Genomic DNA, 12988 nt, shown 5'->3' with positions numbered 1-12988 from the left:
GCGAATATTCGGGATTCAAAAAAGGTTACTCTCGAAAGTATCCAGCCAGTATTGTATTATACATACTACATGTGGTGACATTGAATTTCTTCATGTCATCGAGCATTGTGTATGCTCCGCTGAACTGCATTTAGTATAAAAATGCATACAACTTATTTAAGCAGTCAAACACAGGAAAACATCGGCTTGGAACTGGACCGTGTAGAAATAAACGGAAAAAAGAAAACATCAACAAGCAGCACATATTTGTAGACAAAAAAGGGGCTGAAGAGAAGCTGCACTGCAACTTACATCTTTCATTCTCACAGACAAACTTATCATACTCCTGAAGGTCTCACTGTTGGGCTTCAAGTTATGGTGGCAAATCAGATCATAAATTCGCCGAACCTTATCATGAAAAAAAAAAAGCAAAACAAATCAGGATCGTGATACTAGCAAATAATCAAATAACAGGATAATCCGAAAGGAGCATGAATCAATGACACCCATGGGCAACTTTTCAGAAAGACTCAGCCCTTAAACCTTTTATCCTAAGCAATATCAAATTCTAACAAATGAACTAATATACTTTTTACTGAGTAAAACTTGTATGAATTAGCCAATGACCTCAAAATGTGACCCTTGGGATGAATATTGAAGTAAAAGACACTTAAACGCGTACAGTATGCGGCACTAAAAGAAAAGAAAATAACGAAGCACAATAGCGTTTAATATATCTTACCAAATTATACTCATAAGTCTCTTCACAAGCTACAATATGCTATGTAGTGTCTCTATAGACAAGCTCAAATCCGCTTCACACATCTCATCAGCTATGTCAAGAGCCAAATGAACCTACATTACAATAATGAAACGTGATAGGCCAAACATTTGGTTAACAATAGGAAACCACATATCCCATCCTTTCAAGCTTCCCTACATCTCGTTATGAGTTATGACATTACAAAGCCCTAGTACAAATCCCATAAAATTTTGCCATCAAATTTTATTTGTAATTTTTTCACTACTAAAGAGAGAAGCAACAGCCCTAGAACAATTTAACTGTCATTATGGTTCTAAAAGGATTAAAATTTGGACTTGTTGCTCCTTCAACTTGAAATAAATATCGACATACCTTGTATACCTCACAGCAAAAGGTAATGAGCTTCTCATATGATGCAGATGAAGGTGTTATCTTGAATTTCATGTGCAAGCTTTTGAATTTCAGAAACAAATCATGAACCTACAATAGATAATGAGGGTACAGAGACAAAATGAATAAGAAGCTATAAGACAAGAAAACGACTTGATTACTTACGGAAACCCTTTTTAACTCCCAAATAATTAAAAGAACTTACAGGCAAGTGGCGAAAATCATTCACAAGCAAGACAGCTTACAATCAGGACACATATCAATAGTTTAAGCATGAACAAGAAACTGGCAGGTCACCTCAGAAATCTCAAATTTATCGATTAAAAGTAAAGGAGGCATTGCTTCCAGAAATGAACATGAGATACTAAAAAGAAAAACCACTGATTGCAAAGCTCAAGATCTATCTTTAGTTTTTCACTAGTTTATCTCAAGGTTGTTCCAACTAATAGGCTGTCTAGCTAGTTTCACAGAATCGGATTCACTACATGAAATGGCAACAATCTGGTGAAATTATATTGTCACCAATTACGCAGGAGCTTTACTATTAAGTTATTTGTTTATTTCAATCTTATTTAATAATTATTAGACATATAAATCTCGGGCTAGGAGTATAAGTTATTTTTCAAGGTTTAAATAGAGATAAACTACAGGGTTTCTACGACCCGTTCCAACTTTCTACTTTCCTTTTTCAGTCTTGAATCTTGATTCAGCTGATTAGTGTTGTTTTCCCCTAAACCACATCAGCCAACAACAGAGCAAATTGGTTAGCAACAAAAGACATCAATAACACTGTTGGAACACTGCTATTAGTGTTCTTGGTGCCATAGGCACAATCAAACTTTCCATTTTAACAAACAAGCAAAACTGCATGTGTTGCATAGAATCAGCCTGAAGGAAATTACCAGCAGCTTTCATGAGAAGTTCCTCACCGCTAAATTAGGAATGCCACTGACATAACTAAAGATGAGCCTTGAGATATCAACCACATCGTAATCTGCATTATCAAATTTGTCATTAAAAATGCATGCAAGAAAAGAAGCATAGTTTTTTCATCAGAACCAAATTCCTCAATTACTTACATAAGTATTAAGACAAAAAATCTTTATTATTATGCAACATAAGTACTAAAATGGTTTGTCAAAACATAAAGAAGAACTAGTACAAGTTTAAACATGAAATTAGATGAATGAATAAAAACTCTAGTAAAGAGACCTAATCAAATAAGCAAATACATGATAGTAGAAACAGAACTTATGCATTCACCAAGCTCTCACCGAGAAAATAATTCATAGAAAATTGCTGAATTATCAAAAAGTCAAAATTATGAAAATGCAATCAGTGAAAATCATGGTTTCAAATATACAGAACATAACATTGTTTTTGCAAGGAAAACCAGATCAGTTACCAGGTTTCACCAATTACATCACCAGACAAGATTTAGGAGCCTACCCATCAGAAGAAAAACAAGTAGAACGAATAACATACCATTGATTTTTAGTGTCAAAAGGAACTTCTCCACGAATGAATCTAATGATAGCCTCCCCAATGATTCAAATACATATGCAGTTTGGTTCATAGATGAAATTCTTGTTATATCAACAACCTCTAGAAGTTGCATGAGGTCCTTCTTCCTTCCACATTCACAAAGTGCTAATAAATAATTTTCTGCAAGACATGAAAAAATGTTGCAAGGTCAGTAATGGTAAAATTCTGGCCTCTTCGACTGCATAAGATGAAAAAATACCAAAATAAAATTAGCAGGAAAAGCTTACCTGGAAAATAAACTTTTTGATATATTCAAATAAAAATGATTAGATAATAACTAAAAGATGATTCAAACATCTGAACCTAGCAACATACCTTTTAATCGAAAATCAACTTCCTTGTCATCAGCTGCAAAACAAAGTTCTTGAATCTTTTCGTCATTATCAACTCCTATCCACAACAGCATCTCATAGTAGCCTAACCTTGCAACAGAACTCGGATTCCCTTCTTTGATAGGTCCACAGAAAAAAAAGAACTCTTCTACCATACCATTGTCAATAAAATACAAAAGGATTGGACCATATGTGCCCTCCTCTACCTCAAAGCCCTGTTCCCTCATTTTCTTAAAAGTTCTAAAAGCCTCAGACATATGTTCCAAAGCATCATCTTCATCATTGCTGGTCCTGGCCTTCTCCAGGCAAACTGCTATTAGAGCATTGTACTCTTTCAAACCAGTCTCTCTTCCTAATTTATCGAAAACCTCCATAGTAGCTTTTGTACCCAGTTTATCTCCACATACCTTTATTAACCGATTAAATCGACCAACATGAGCTTTCTTGTAAACCCATTTTTGTTTCCTTTCACGTGAAAGTTCTTTCCGCCTAAGCAATATATTGTTGTTAGAATAATTTGAAATCCATGGTACATTTAATTCTCTCCCTAAAGAACTCCCATCATTCATCATTTCTTCGGAATCACATGATATTCTTGGGGCACCAACTGCACATAGAATAGAACATATGACTTAATCCACGATGAATGAACTAAAACCCTCTTTCCTTCTCCCAAAGTAAAATAGAGAAGAAAACACGTTTTAAATTTAGCTATTTAGAAAATTAGATGACTGAAAACTTCAGGTTCCTATCCATGTAATTGCTAATTGAATAACACATTCTACTTGCATCAATTATATACATGCAATTACCATTGAATTGCATGATAATAGCAACTTACTCAAATCCTCGTAATTTAGAGTACAGTACAATCTCTTATTGCATAAAAGGCAACAACTTCCTTAAAATCTCTTACAGTCTCAAGACTAAATCAAGTAAATTAGTTTTTCAAGGAGCAACTTTAGACCAGGAATATAAAAAAACACATTCAAAATTTCATTTTTTTCATTGGGTTTCTCACAATAAGCTGAAGGGACATAACTCAAACGCTAGGAGTCAACGACTAACAGATACTTACCAGATAATATGGTAGATACATCCTCTGTAAACTTCTCCTGTAAATTCTCTGCATTAACCACAGTAAAATCAAGACTTCAGATTTCACACTTCAAAATGACACGTTTCACTGAATGAATTCTCCACTAGACCCAAAAACTAAACCAACACAAAGAACAAAAACACCAGCAATACAAATTTCACTTAAAAACAACACATTTCAACGAATTCTTCAATATCCGGAACCCAAAACACTCACTTTGCTGAATTCTATAAAACCCAGAATATTAAAAACTACATTTTTCACTTGAAAGACGAAATTTTTCAATGAAATTCTCAAACACCAGAAACTAAAACAACACAAACAACAAAACCCAATGTCCAGATAACCAAAGGGAAAAAAATTAAACGTTAGAACAAACCTGGACTAGGTTGTAGCAACCAGCTGTAGAGGGTGCTATAAGAGGCTGGTTTCTTGGTGGGTTTAGGGGAAGGTTCAGTGGAGGAAGGTGATGTTGAGGTGTCAATCGCGGAGACGAACTGTTTTAGGGCTTTGTCACGGGTGGGTAAGGAGGAGGTGGTCTTTTTAATGGCGGTTTGAAAGAGCGAGGAAAGGGATTTGGCTTTGGAAGCTGTCATTTGATAGAGAGGTCTTACAAGCTCACATGAACAGTGAAGCTGAAGGCTGAAAAGGCAAAGGGTTTAGGCTCCGAAGGGTTTTGGGGCCTTCACAAGCTCCGTAGAATGGAATTTCAGGAGAGCGTATATCTAGAAGGGTAAACTACATGAATGTTCATTCATATTTAAGTAAATTTCTATTTCGCCACTTATATTTTCAAAACTAACAATTTGATCATAAATAGTATCGATTTATAACAAATCGATCCTTCTAAGCCGATCGTTAACCAACTGACTTAATATAGTTTATGCATGCGAAACCGGTCGTTTGACTCCCCTGTATTGTTGACCAACATTTGACATTTTATATCGTTCGAGAGAGTACAAATACAAGTGTGGAATATGTGCATGGTTTAATGTCGCAGGTATGAGTTTTTAAAACTCGGTACCTGGTTCTTCTGATAGTATAAATGTTAATCTATGTCTCGACCCGTTAAGTTTAGATATCCGCATTTTCAGACCATAGGTATCCGATTCATATATATTTTTAATTTAATATTTAAAAAAATCACATATGAAACACATAAAATTTCATAATAAATAATAAATAATTCATACAAAAAAAATAAGTGGTTTAAAGTTAGTTTCAAGGATAAATATTTGGATATATATTAAATTTTATTTCCAATTGAAAACCTTAAAAATATTAATATCAATTATGATTTTTCCCTTTGAATCTCATATTGACAAATTAATATTTTTTTTAAAAATTTAAAACTTCAACGTACGTATAAAAACCTATATAGAATTTACAGATTTATATTTAAATTCAAAGTAAAATATTAAGAACCTAAAATAAAGAGGATAATTTAAAAGTAATATATATATATATATATATATATATATATATATATATATATATATATATTCGGGTTGGGTCGGTTAGTCGGTTATAAAATAATTTCGGTTTAAACTTGGCTCAGTTATCCGGGAAAAATTACAGGTTGGGTAATCGACCCGATTGAATAATTTTAACACACACCAAAAATAACAAAATAACAAATATTAACTAACCATATTAATATCCTAACACACACCAAAAAGTGCAAGCAAGCGTTGTTCGAAATATTTATATCACAAATCGATAAATATTATTAAATTTTATTTATCTATTAACTATCATATTATCTTTACGACGAATCTATTATGTTTTCGCTACACATCTTTATAGTAACTAAACCAGCTCAGTAAAAAAAAAGTTATTATCATCCTTTAAACATTTTAATGTAACAAAAAATTGTGTACATATATAAGACCAAGATTGACACTAGACCTGTAATAAGTCAAGCAACGAATAATATATATATGCTTATTTAAAGTTAATTTATGTTATATATTTTTTGTTAAATAGTAGTTTTGATTAATCTGAATTTAAAAAATTAAAACGAAAAAGAAGGTAATCACAAATTCCACTTGTAAATACAAAAATATTTGTTTCATATTTTTTGTTTCAAATTTGACAAACATATATATATATATATACATATTACATAATTTTCTATTGGACGAAAATGTTTGCGAAGAAAATCTAAAGAAGTTTTAATAATATGATGCTCGAACTCACAACCTCTAAAAATAACAACCAACCCTTTAACTATTGAGGTAGATTGGTTCGTATTTATCTAATATTCACTTAGTGTAAATTTTGAACCTAACATGGTGAAACGTAAAGTTTTAATGAAAGTGAGAGGACTAGAATAGTAATGTCGGATAGGTGTACGTGATTGAAAATTGGAGAGGTGGTCTTCCCGAATGACCCAAGAGCAGTGACCCAGTGGAGCATACAAGTAGGCAAAGACATGGCCACCCCTATCCAACATTAATGTTGGTGTTGGGCATGTGAATGAAAAGTAGGATGTTTCCCAACATAAACGTACCTACCAAGCACAACCCCCATGTCCATGTTGGGGGCCGAACTCCTTGGAGAGGAGCTTTTTGTCCTTCTCCAACCTACTTCAATGGTAGGGCTTTTATTTCCAGCTAGTTCCCCTTTGGCAGTGCTAACTAAATGCCATTGACAGCCTTGTGCAATCTCACTCTAAGATGAATAATGTTCGAGTCTGGATGATTATAAAGTAATATACGTTTAATTGTTTATAATATTTCTTAATCATTGACAATACACACATACACTACAGATACAACCGCTTGAACCTAGGACCTCAAGAGAGAACAACATTTCATTCGATCATTGAGGCTACTCAATAGGCTATCTCGTATTATGATACGTTAGTTGAATAGTTCATTCCATTATTTTAAAAGTTTCCAATTCACAAAAGAAACCGAGAAAGCCCTACTTTGTCCCCAGTGGCTTTTACATCCTTCTGGATTTGCTCTCTATACTCTTTGAAGCTAAATTTATTGTACAAACTTGGCTTGCTGCAGCTTTCTATCACTGTTTCGTATGTGGGGCAGTAGAAGTATTCTGCTGAGTACCTTTCACACTCTTGGTTGGCAATCACTCGGTGTCTTATGCTCTTGTATGTCCCATTGCTCAATGTCTGTTAAAACCTTGAAAATTTCAACAATTCCATTGATAAATCACATTATATATACACATATATGTAGATGTATGTATGTTTACCTGATAAAAGTCACCTATGTTGACAACTAGGGTTTCAGGATTTGGTTTAACACTAACCCATCTTCCATTTCCCTTCAACTACAATCCCCTCACTTGGTCTTGTGACACAATGGTTAGGTAATCAGTATCCGTGTGAAGGATGATTCCAAACATCATGGAAGAATATGGACACGGAGGGTATCGGTTCAATCGAAGAGAGATCGAGGTCGGCGAGTAGTTCTTTCGGAAATAACTCACTTTGATACCCAAGCTTTCTGCTAGATGTTCAGCCAATGTTTGTGCCAAAACATTAGCTTTTTCTGCATACTCTTCAATGGTTGACCTGGCCAAGAAAAAGGGTCTTGAATAATCATATCATTAATCTAATAGGACAGAATCAAGTATATGAGGATGGTGGCCAAGACATGGCTGCCGGCTGTAAGGGGGGACATGAGCGGGTGGCATTTGATCTCTAGTGTGATCGATATACCAGTCACAGGCACGGCCATCAACATGTTTGGCGGGTAGGTGGCAGCGTAAGGCCAAACATACCAAACAAACTAGGTACAAGATATATGTAGGACTAAGATAAGGTTCTAGGAGTGTAATGTACAACATTGGCCATATGGGGCTTGGAGATGATACTTTAGGTATCTTTCTGTCTCTTAACATCTAAATCATATGGTTCTATTCAAGTACTTAAACCTACTATACTGAGATTTTGTGATACTTAACCAACTGTCCTATGAGATTTTGTGATTAACAAAGTGCAAACAAAAACTAACTATATGTTAATAGGTCTTTCTTCCAAATTGAAATTAAGTACTCTACTATTCCATGATAATATCAGTTTAGGGTTTCCAGATGTTTTCTGAAATTGGAAACAAATGTACTCATTTTTAAATGTTCAGGGTTAGAATACTAATCTTCTGCAAAAAGAAGACTAAACTGATACAAGATTGTAATTATAAAACAGTAATAGTTCCACAAATGATATCTCAGCAAAAAAAAAGGCAACATTAGTGAATTGCCATTGTTTGTTCTTACATGAATTAATGTACAAAAAACTGTACAATTGAAGAAAAAAAAAGTAGGGAAATTTAAAGTTGAATGACTAGCTGTGGATGTGTGTGACAACCAGGTTTTGAACTGTGTTACTTTTTTGTTTTATTTGTTTTGGTTGAATGGCCTAAAAGTTGTTCCTTGTTATGTTTCATGTAAAGACAATGAAATCCAACTATAGTGGATAAGAAAAGTACAGATAAATTAATAGAAAATATATATATATATATATATATATATATATATATATATATATATATATAGAGAGAGAGAGAGAGAGAGAGAGAGAGAGAGAGAGAGAGAGAGAGTGCCTGAGCTTATTGTATTCATCCATTTTTGAAATATCATTGAGAAATATATGCAAAACTTCTGACCAAGAAAGGTTCCTCAAGCTAGCGGCAAGAGGGTTCCCCCAACGATAGCTTTGAACTGATAAATTCAAAAACTTGTCCTCAGATTTCTTCTCAAAAGGCAGCTGAAACACCTTGATTTGTTCTTGCTTCAACCTGGTAAGGAGCTCTTCAGGAATCCCATGATTCGCAATTTGAAAGAAACCCCATTCCGAGCCATCTTTTTTATGCATTCTTGCCTCTCGAGTGGTCCGAGATTCAAATGACCGAGATCGATCAGGGGGAGTTCGAGTTTTTCGATGGCATCAACAATTATGGATTTCTCCTTTTCGTCAGCAGACCTCTGGAAGATTGCCTTGTATTTCTCAAAAAATGGAGGTTCATTGGCCGTTGTCCTCACTATATCTTCTCAATCCTGCTCAGACAAATGAACAAGGAGTAAGTATAATCCATGCTCAATCAAAAGAACTACTATTTACATGAATTGTAGAAGTGTTCATGAAAAGCTTTTGAAATTGCAGAAAATGGTCCAATGATCACATGGATATGCACAGATACATACACTGAATTTACAATCTTAGACCAAAAAAATATTTGAAGAAATTGGATCGTTCAAAGCTTATTTATGGTGCTCTACATTTGTCAATGTTACTTATGAAATCATACATACATATATATATATATATATATATATATATATATATAGTACATATCAATATATGTCGTCCTTTCTGCCTCTTATATGTTTTGGTAATGTCTGTAGTGGCATAGTTGTTTTCATTATTTCATGAAAAAACTGTTAGTAAAATAAACCGAGTACAAGTAATTTCCCTATAACCAGATTAGTGAGAATGCGAAATAAAAGCGGAAAAATAATACCCGAAAATTGATAACGGAGTTCAGCCAATTGTGCTTACGTCTCCGGGCTGCTGCAGATCTTTTACTAAGAGAGAAAATTTACAGGTGTTTACAAAACACTCACTACTCACAAGAAAGCTCTCTAGTATAGGAAGAAAGAAATGTTTTGGGATGATTTTGAAGCTAAATGGGTAAGGGTATTTATAGTATAAACTTAGGGACTAATCTTTGAAAATACCCTAAAGTGCAATGACTAAAGTGAATTTACCCATTCCTATTTTCAACAAACATCTACCAAAATTTTACCAAACTTTGAAAAACATTTTTCAAAGAAACATTTACCAAACTTTGAAAAAACATTTTCCAAAGTTGGTTGCCAAACTTTGAAACTTTTAACAATCTCCCACTTGAAGACTGATTTTAATATGTCTTCACACCTCGATCAATGCAGCAGCATGTCTGGTCTTGTTATTCTAGCATGCCAACTGAAGCTGAACACAGTTTGTCCGTAGTCACCGTCTTTGTCAACATGTCTGCCGGATTTTGAGCTCCACTAATCTTTTCAAGTTTCAAAATCCCATCTTCCAGAAGAGACCGGATAAAATGATATCTCAATTGTATGTGCTTTGTCCTGGAATGAAAAGACGGATTCTTTGCTAGATGGATATCACTTTGACTGTCGCAATACAAGATATTGTTTTCTTGTTTCTTGCCTAACTCTTCCAAGAAACTTTGGAGCCAAACCATCTCCTTGCTGGCTTCCGTAACAACGACATATTCTGCTTCAGTTGTGGAGAGAGCAACTATCTTCTGTAGTTGAGAAACCCAACTCACTGCAGTTCCTCCTAGAGTATAGACATACCCTGTAGTGCTCCTTCTGATGTCGACATTTCCGGCTAAGTCAGCATCTACATAGCCTGTCAGTATCATATCTCCACCTTTGAAACAAAGTGCTTTGTTTGTGGTACCCCGAAGATATCTGAGGATCCATTTGACTGCTTCCCAGTGTACCTTGCCCTGATTATTCATGTACCTGCTAACAGCTCCCACTGCATGAGCAATATCTGGTCTGGTACAAACCATGGCATACATCAGACTTCCAATTGCTGAGGCATACGGCACCTTCACCATGTGTGCACGTTATTCCTCCGTATTTGGTGATTGGTCTTTGGAGAGTCTGAAATGAACACCTAAAGGTGTACTTACTGGTTTAACATCTTGCATGTTGAACCTGGAGAGTACTTTGTTGATGTACTCAGCCTGCGATAACATCAAAGTCCCCGACTTTGTGTCTCTCTTGATCCTCATCCCAAGAATCTGCTTTGCAGCGCCCAGATCCTTCATAGCAAACTGCTTCGACAATTTTTGCTTCAAGTTTATGATCTCTTGCATGTTTGAGCCTGCAACGAGCATGTCATCAACTTACAACAATAAAATAATGAAACTATTGTCGAACCTCTTGATGTAGCAACAATGATCTGCTTGGCATCTGGTAAAACCACTGCTACTCATGAAACTATCGAACTTCTTGTACCACTGTCTAGGAGCTTGTTTTAAACCATACAAGCTCTTCTTCAACCTGCATACCAGGTTTTTCTTGCCTGCCTCTATGAAGCCTTCTGGCTGCCTCATATAGATCTCTTCCTCCAAATCACCATGAAGGAAAGCTGTCTTTACATCTAACTGCTCGAGATGTAAATTCTCCGAAGCTACAATTTTCAACACCAGTCTGATTGTAGACAGTTTTACGACTGGAGAGAAAATTTCATTGTAGTCAATACATTCTTTTTGCTGAAAACCTTTGACAACCAATCTTGCTTTGTAGCGTTTTCTCCCATCATGTTCTTCTTTGATCCTGTAAATCCACTTGTTATGGAGCGCTTTCTTGCCTGGTGGTAATTCAGCTAATTCCCAAGTCTGATTTGACATAAGCGAGTCCATCTCATCTTTCATGGAAGACTCCCACTTGACTGAATCCTCCACCTGCATTGCTTCATCATAGCACTCTGGTTCACCATTGTCAGTCAGCAACAAATAGTGCAAAGAAGGCGAATACCGTTGGGTTGGTTTAGGAATTCTGGAGGAGCGTCTCAGTTCTGGTGTGTGTGGTTCTTCTTGAACTGCTTCAGGATTGATCTGAACATCATTTCCAGAAATATCCTCGAACTCAGCAAATTCCTTTGTTTCAGCTTCGGTATTACTTGATTCTGCGGTTGACCTATCTTTGTACATCACATTTTCATTGAAAATGACGTCTCTGCTTCTGATGATCTTTCGATTTCCGTAGTCCCAAAATCGGTAACCGAACTCATCACCACCGTAACCAACAAAGACGCATTTGTTGGACTTGGCATCAAGTTACTTCTTTCAGCAGAGTTTATGTGTACATAAGAAATACAACCAAACACTCTTAAGTGTGAAAGGTTTATTTCTTTCTTGCTCCAAGCTTCCTCTGGTATTCCGCCATCCAAAGGAACTGAGGGCCCACGGTTGATCAGGTAAGCTGCAGTGTTGATAGCTTCAGCCCATAGAAATTTGGGCAATCCGGCATGTATCCTCATGCTTCTGGAACGTTCATTCAGAGTTCTGTTCATGCGCTCTGCTACGCCATTCTGCTACGGTGTTATGGGAACTGTTGTCTCCATCTTGATCCCATTGTTTGCGCAGAAATCTCTGAAACTACTGTCTCTGTACTCTCCTCCATTGTCAGACCTCAACCGCTTGACTTTCAAACCAGTCTCATTTTCCACCATGGCCTTCCATTTTCTGAAGGTATCAAAGACTTCTGATTTCTTCTTCAGAAAATAAACCCACACCTTCCTTGTTGAATCATCGATGAAGGTGACATAATATAGTGAGCCTGCAAGAGATGGAACAGGGGATGGTCCCCATACATCAGTATGAACCAATTCTAACCTTTCTGCCTTGGGAGTCTTGCCAATCTTTGTAAAACTGACTTTCTTTTGTTTTCCAAAGATGCAATCCTCGCATAGTCCGACATCTACATTCTTTAGATCTGGCAGCTTCCCTTTTGACAGAAGTATCTTCATTCCTTTCTCGCTCATATGGCCGAGCCTTTGGTGCCATAGGTTTGATTTTCCATCAGCATCTGCTACTGCAATGATATTCTTTAAATTTGAGGTTACATAGAGAGTACCAGTCTTCTTACCACGAGCAATGACGAGTGCTCCTTTGGTAATCTTCCATTCACAGCCTGAAAAAGTTGTACTATATCCTTCTCCATCAAGCTGCCCAACAGAAATCAGATTTCTTTTGAGGCCATGAATATGTCTCACTCCTGTCAGCTTCCAGGTGGTATGGTTTGGCAGCTTTAGTCGGATGTCTCCTTTTCCGACGATATTCAAGGTTTCATCATCAGCTAGATGAACCTTCCCAAAATCACCACTGACAT

General features: G+C 35.9%; 2 pseudogenes; both read right to left on the bottom strand.

The window, feature by feature from the left end:
* Window positions 1–8: 8 nt before the first annotated feature.
* On the bottom strand, window positions 9–4770 carry LOC120209605 (annotated as a pseudogene).
* A 2232-nt stretch (window positions 4771–7002) lies between these two features.
* The window catches only part of LOC120209457, a 10508-nt pseudogene continuing 4522 nt past the window's right edge, over window positions 7003–12988 (bottom strand).

The sequence above is a fragment of the Hibiscus syriacus genome, unplaced genomic scaffold, assembly GCF_006381635.1.
Source record: "Hibiscus syriacus cultivar Baekdansim isolate YM2019G1 unplaced genomic scaffold, ASM638163v2 tig00000656_pilon, whole genome shotgun sequence".
Taxonomy (NCBI): Eukaryota; Viridiplantae; Streptophyta; class Magnoliopsida; order Malvales; family Malvaceae; genus Hibiscus; species Hibiscus syriacus.
This window is presented reverse-complemented; position numbering and strand designations above follow the sequence as displayed.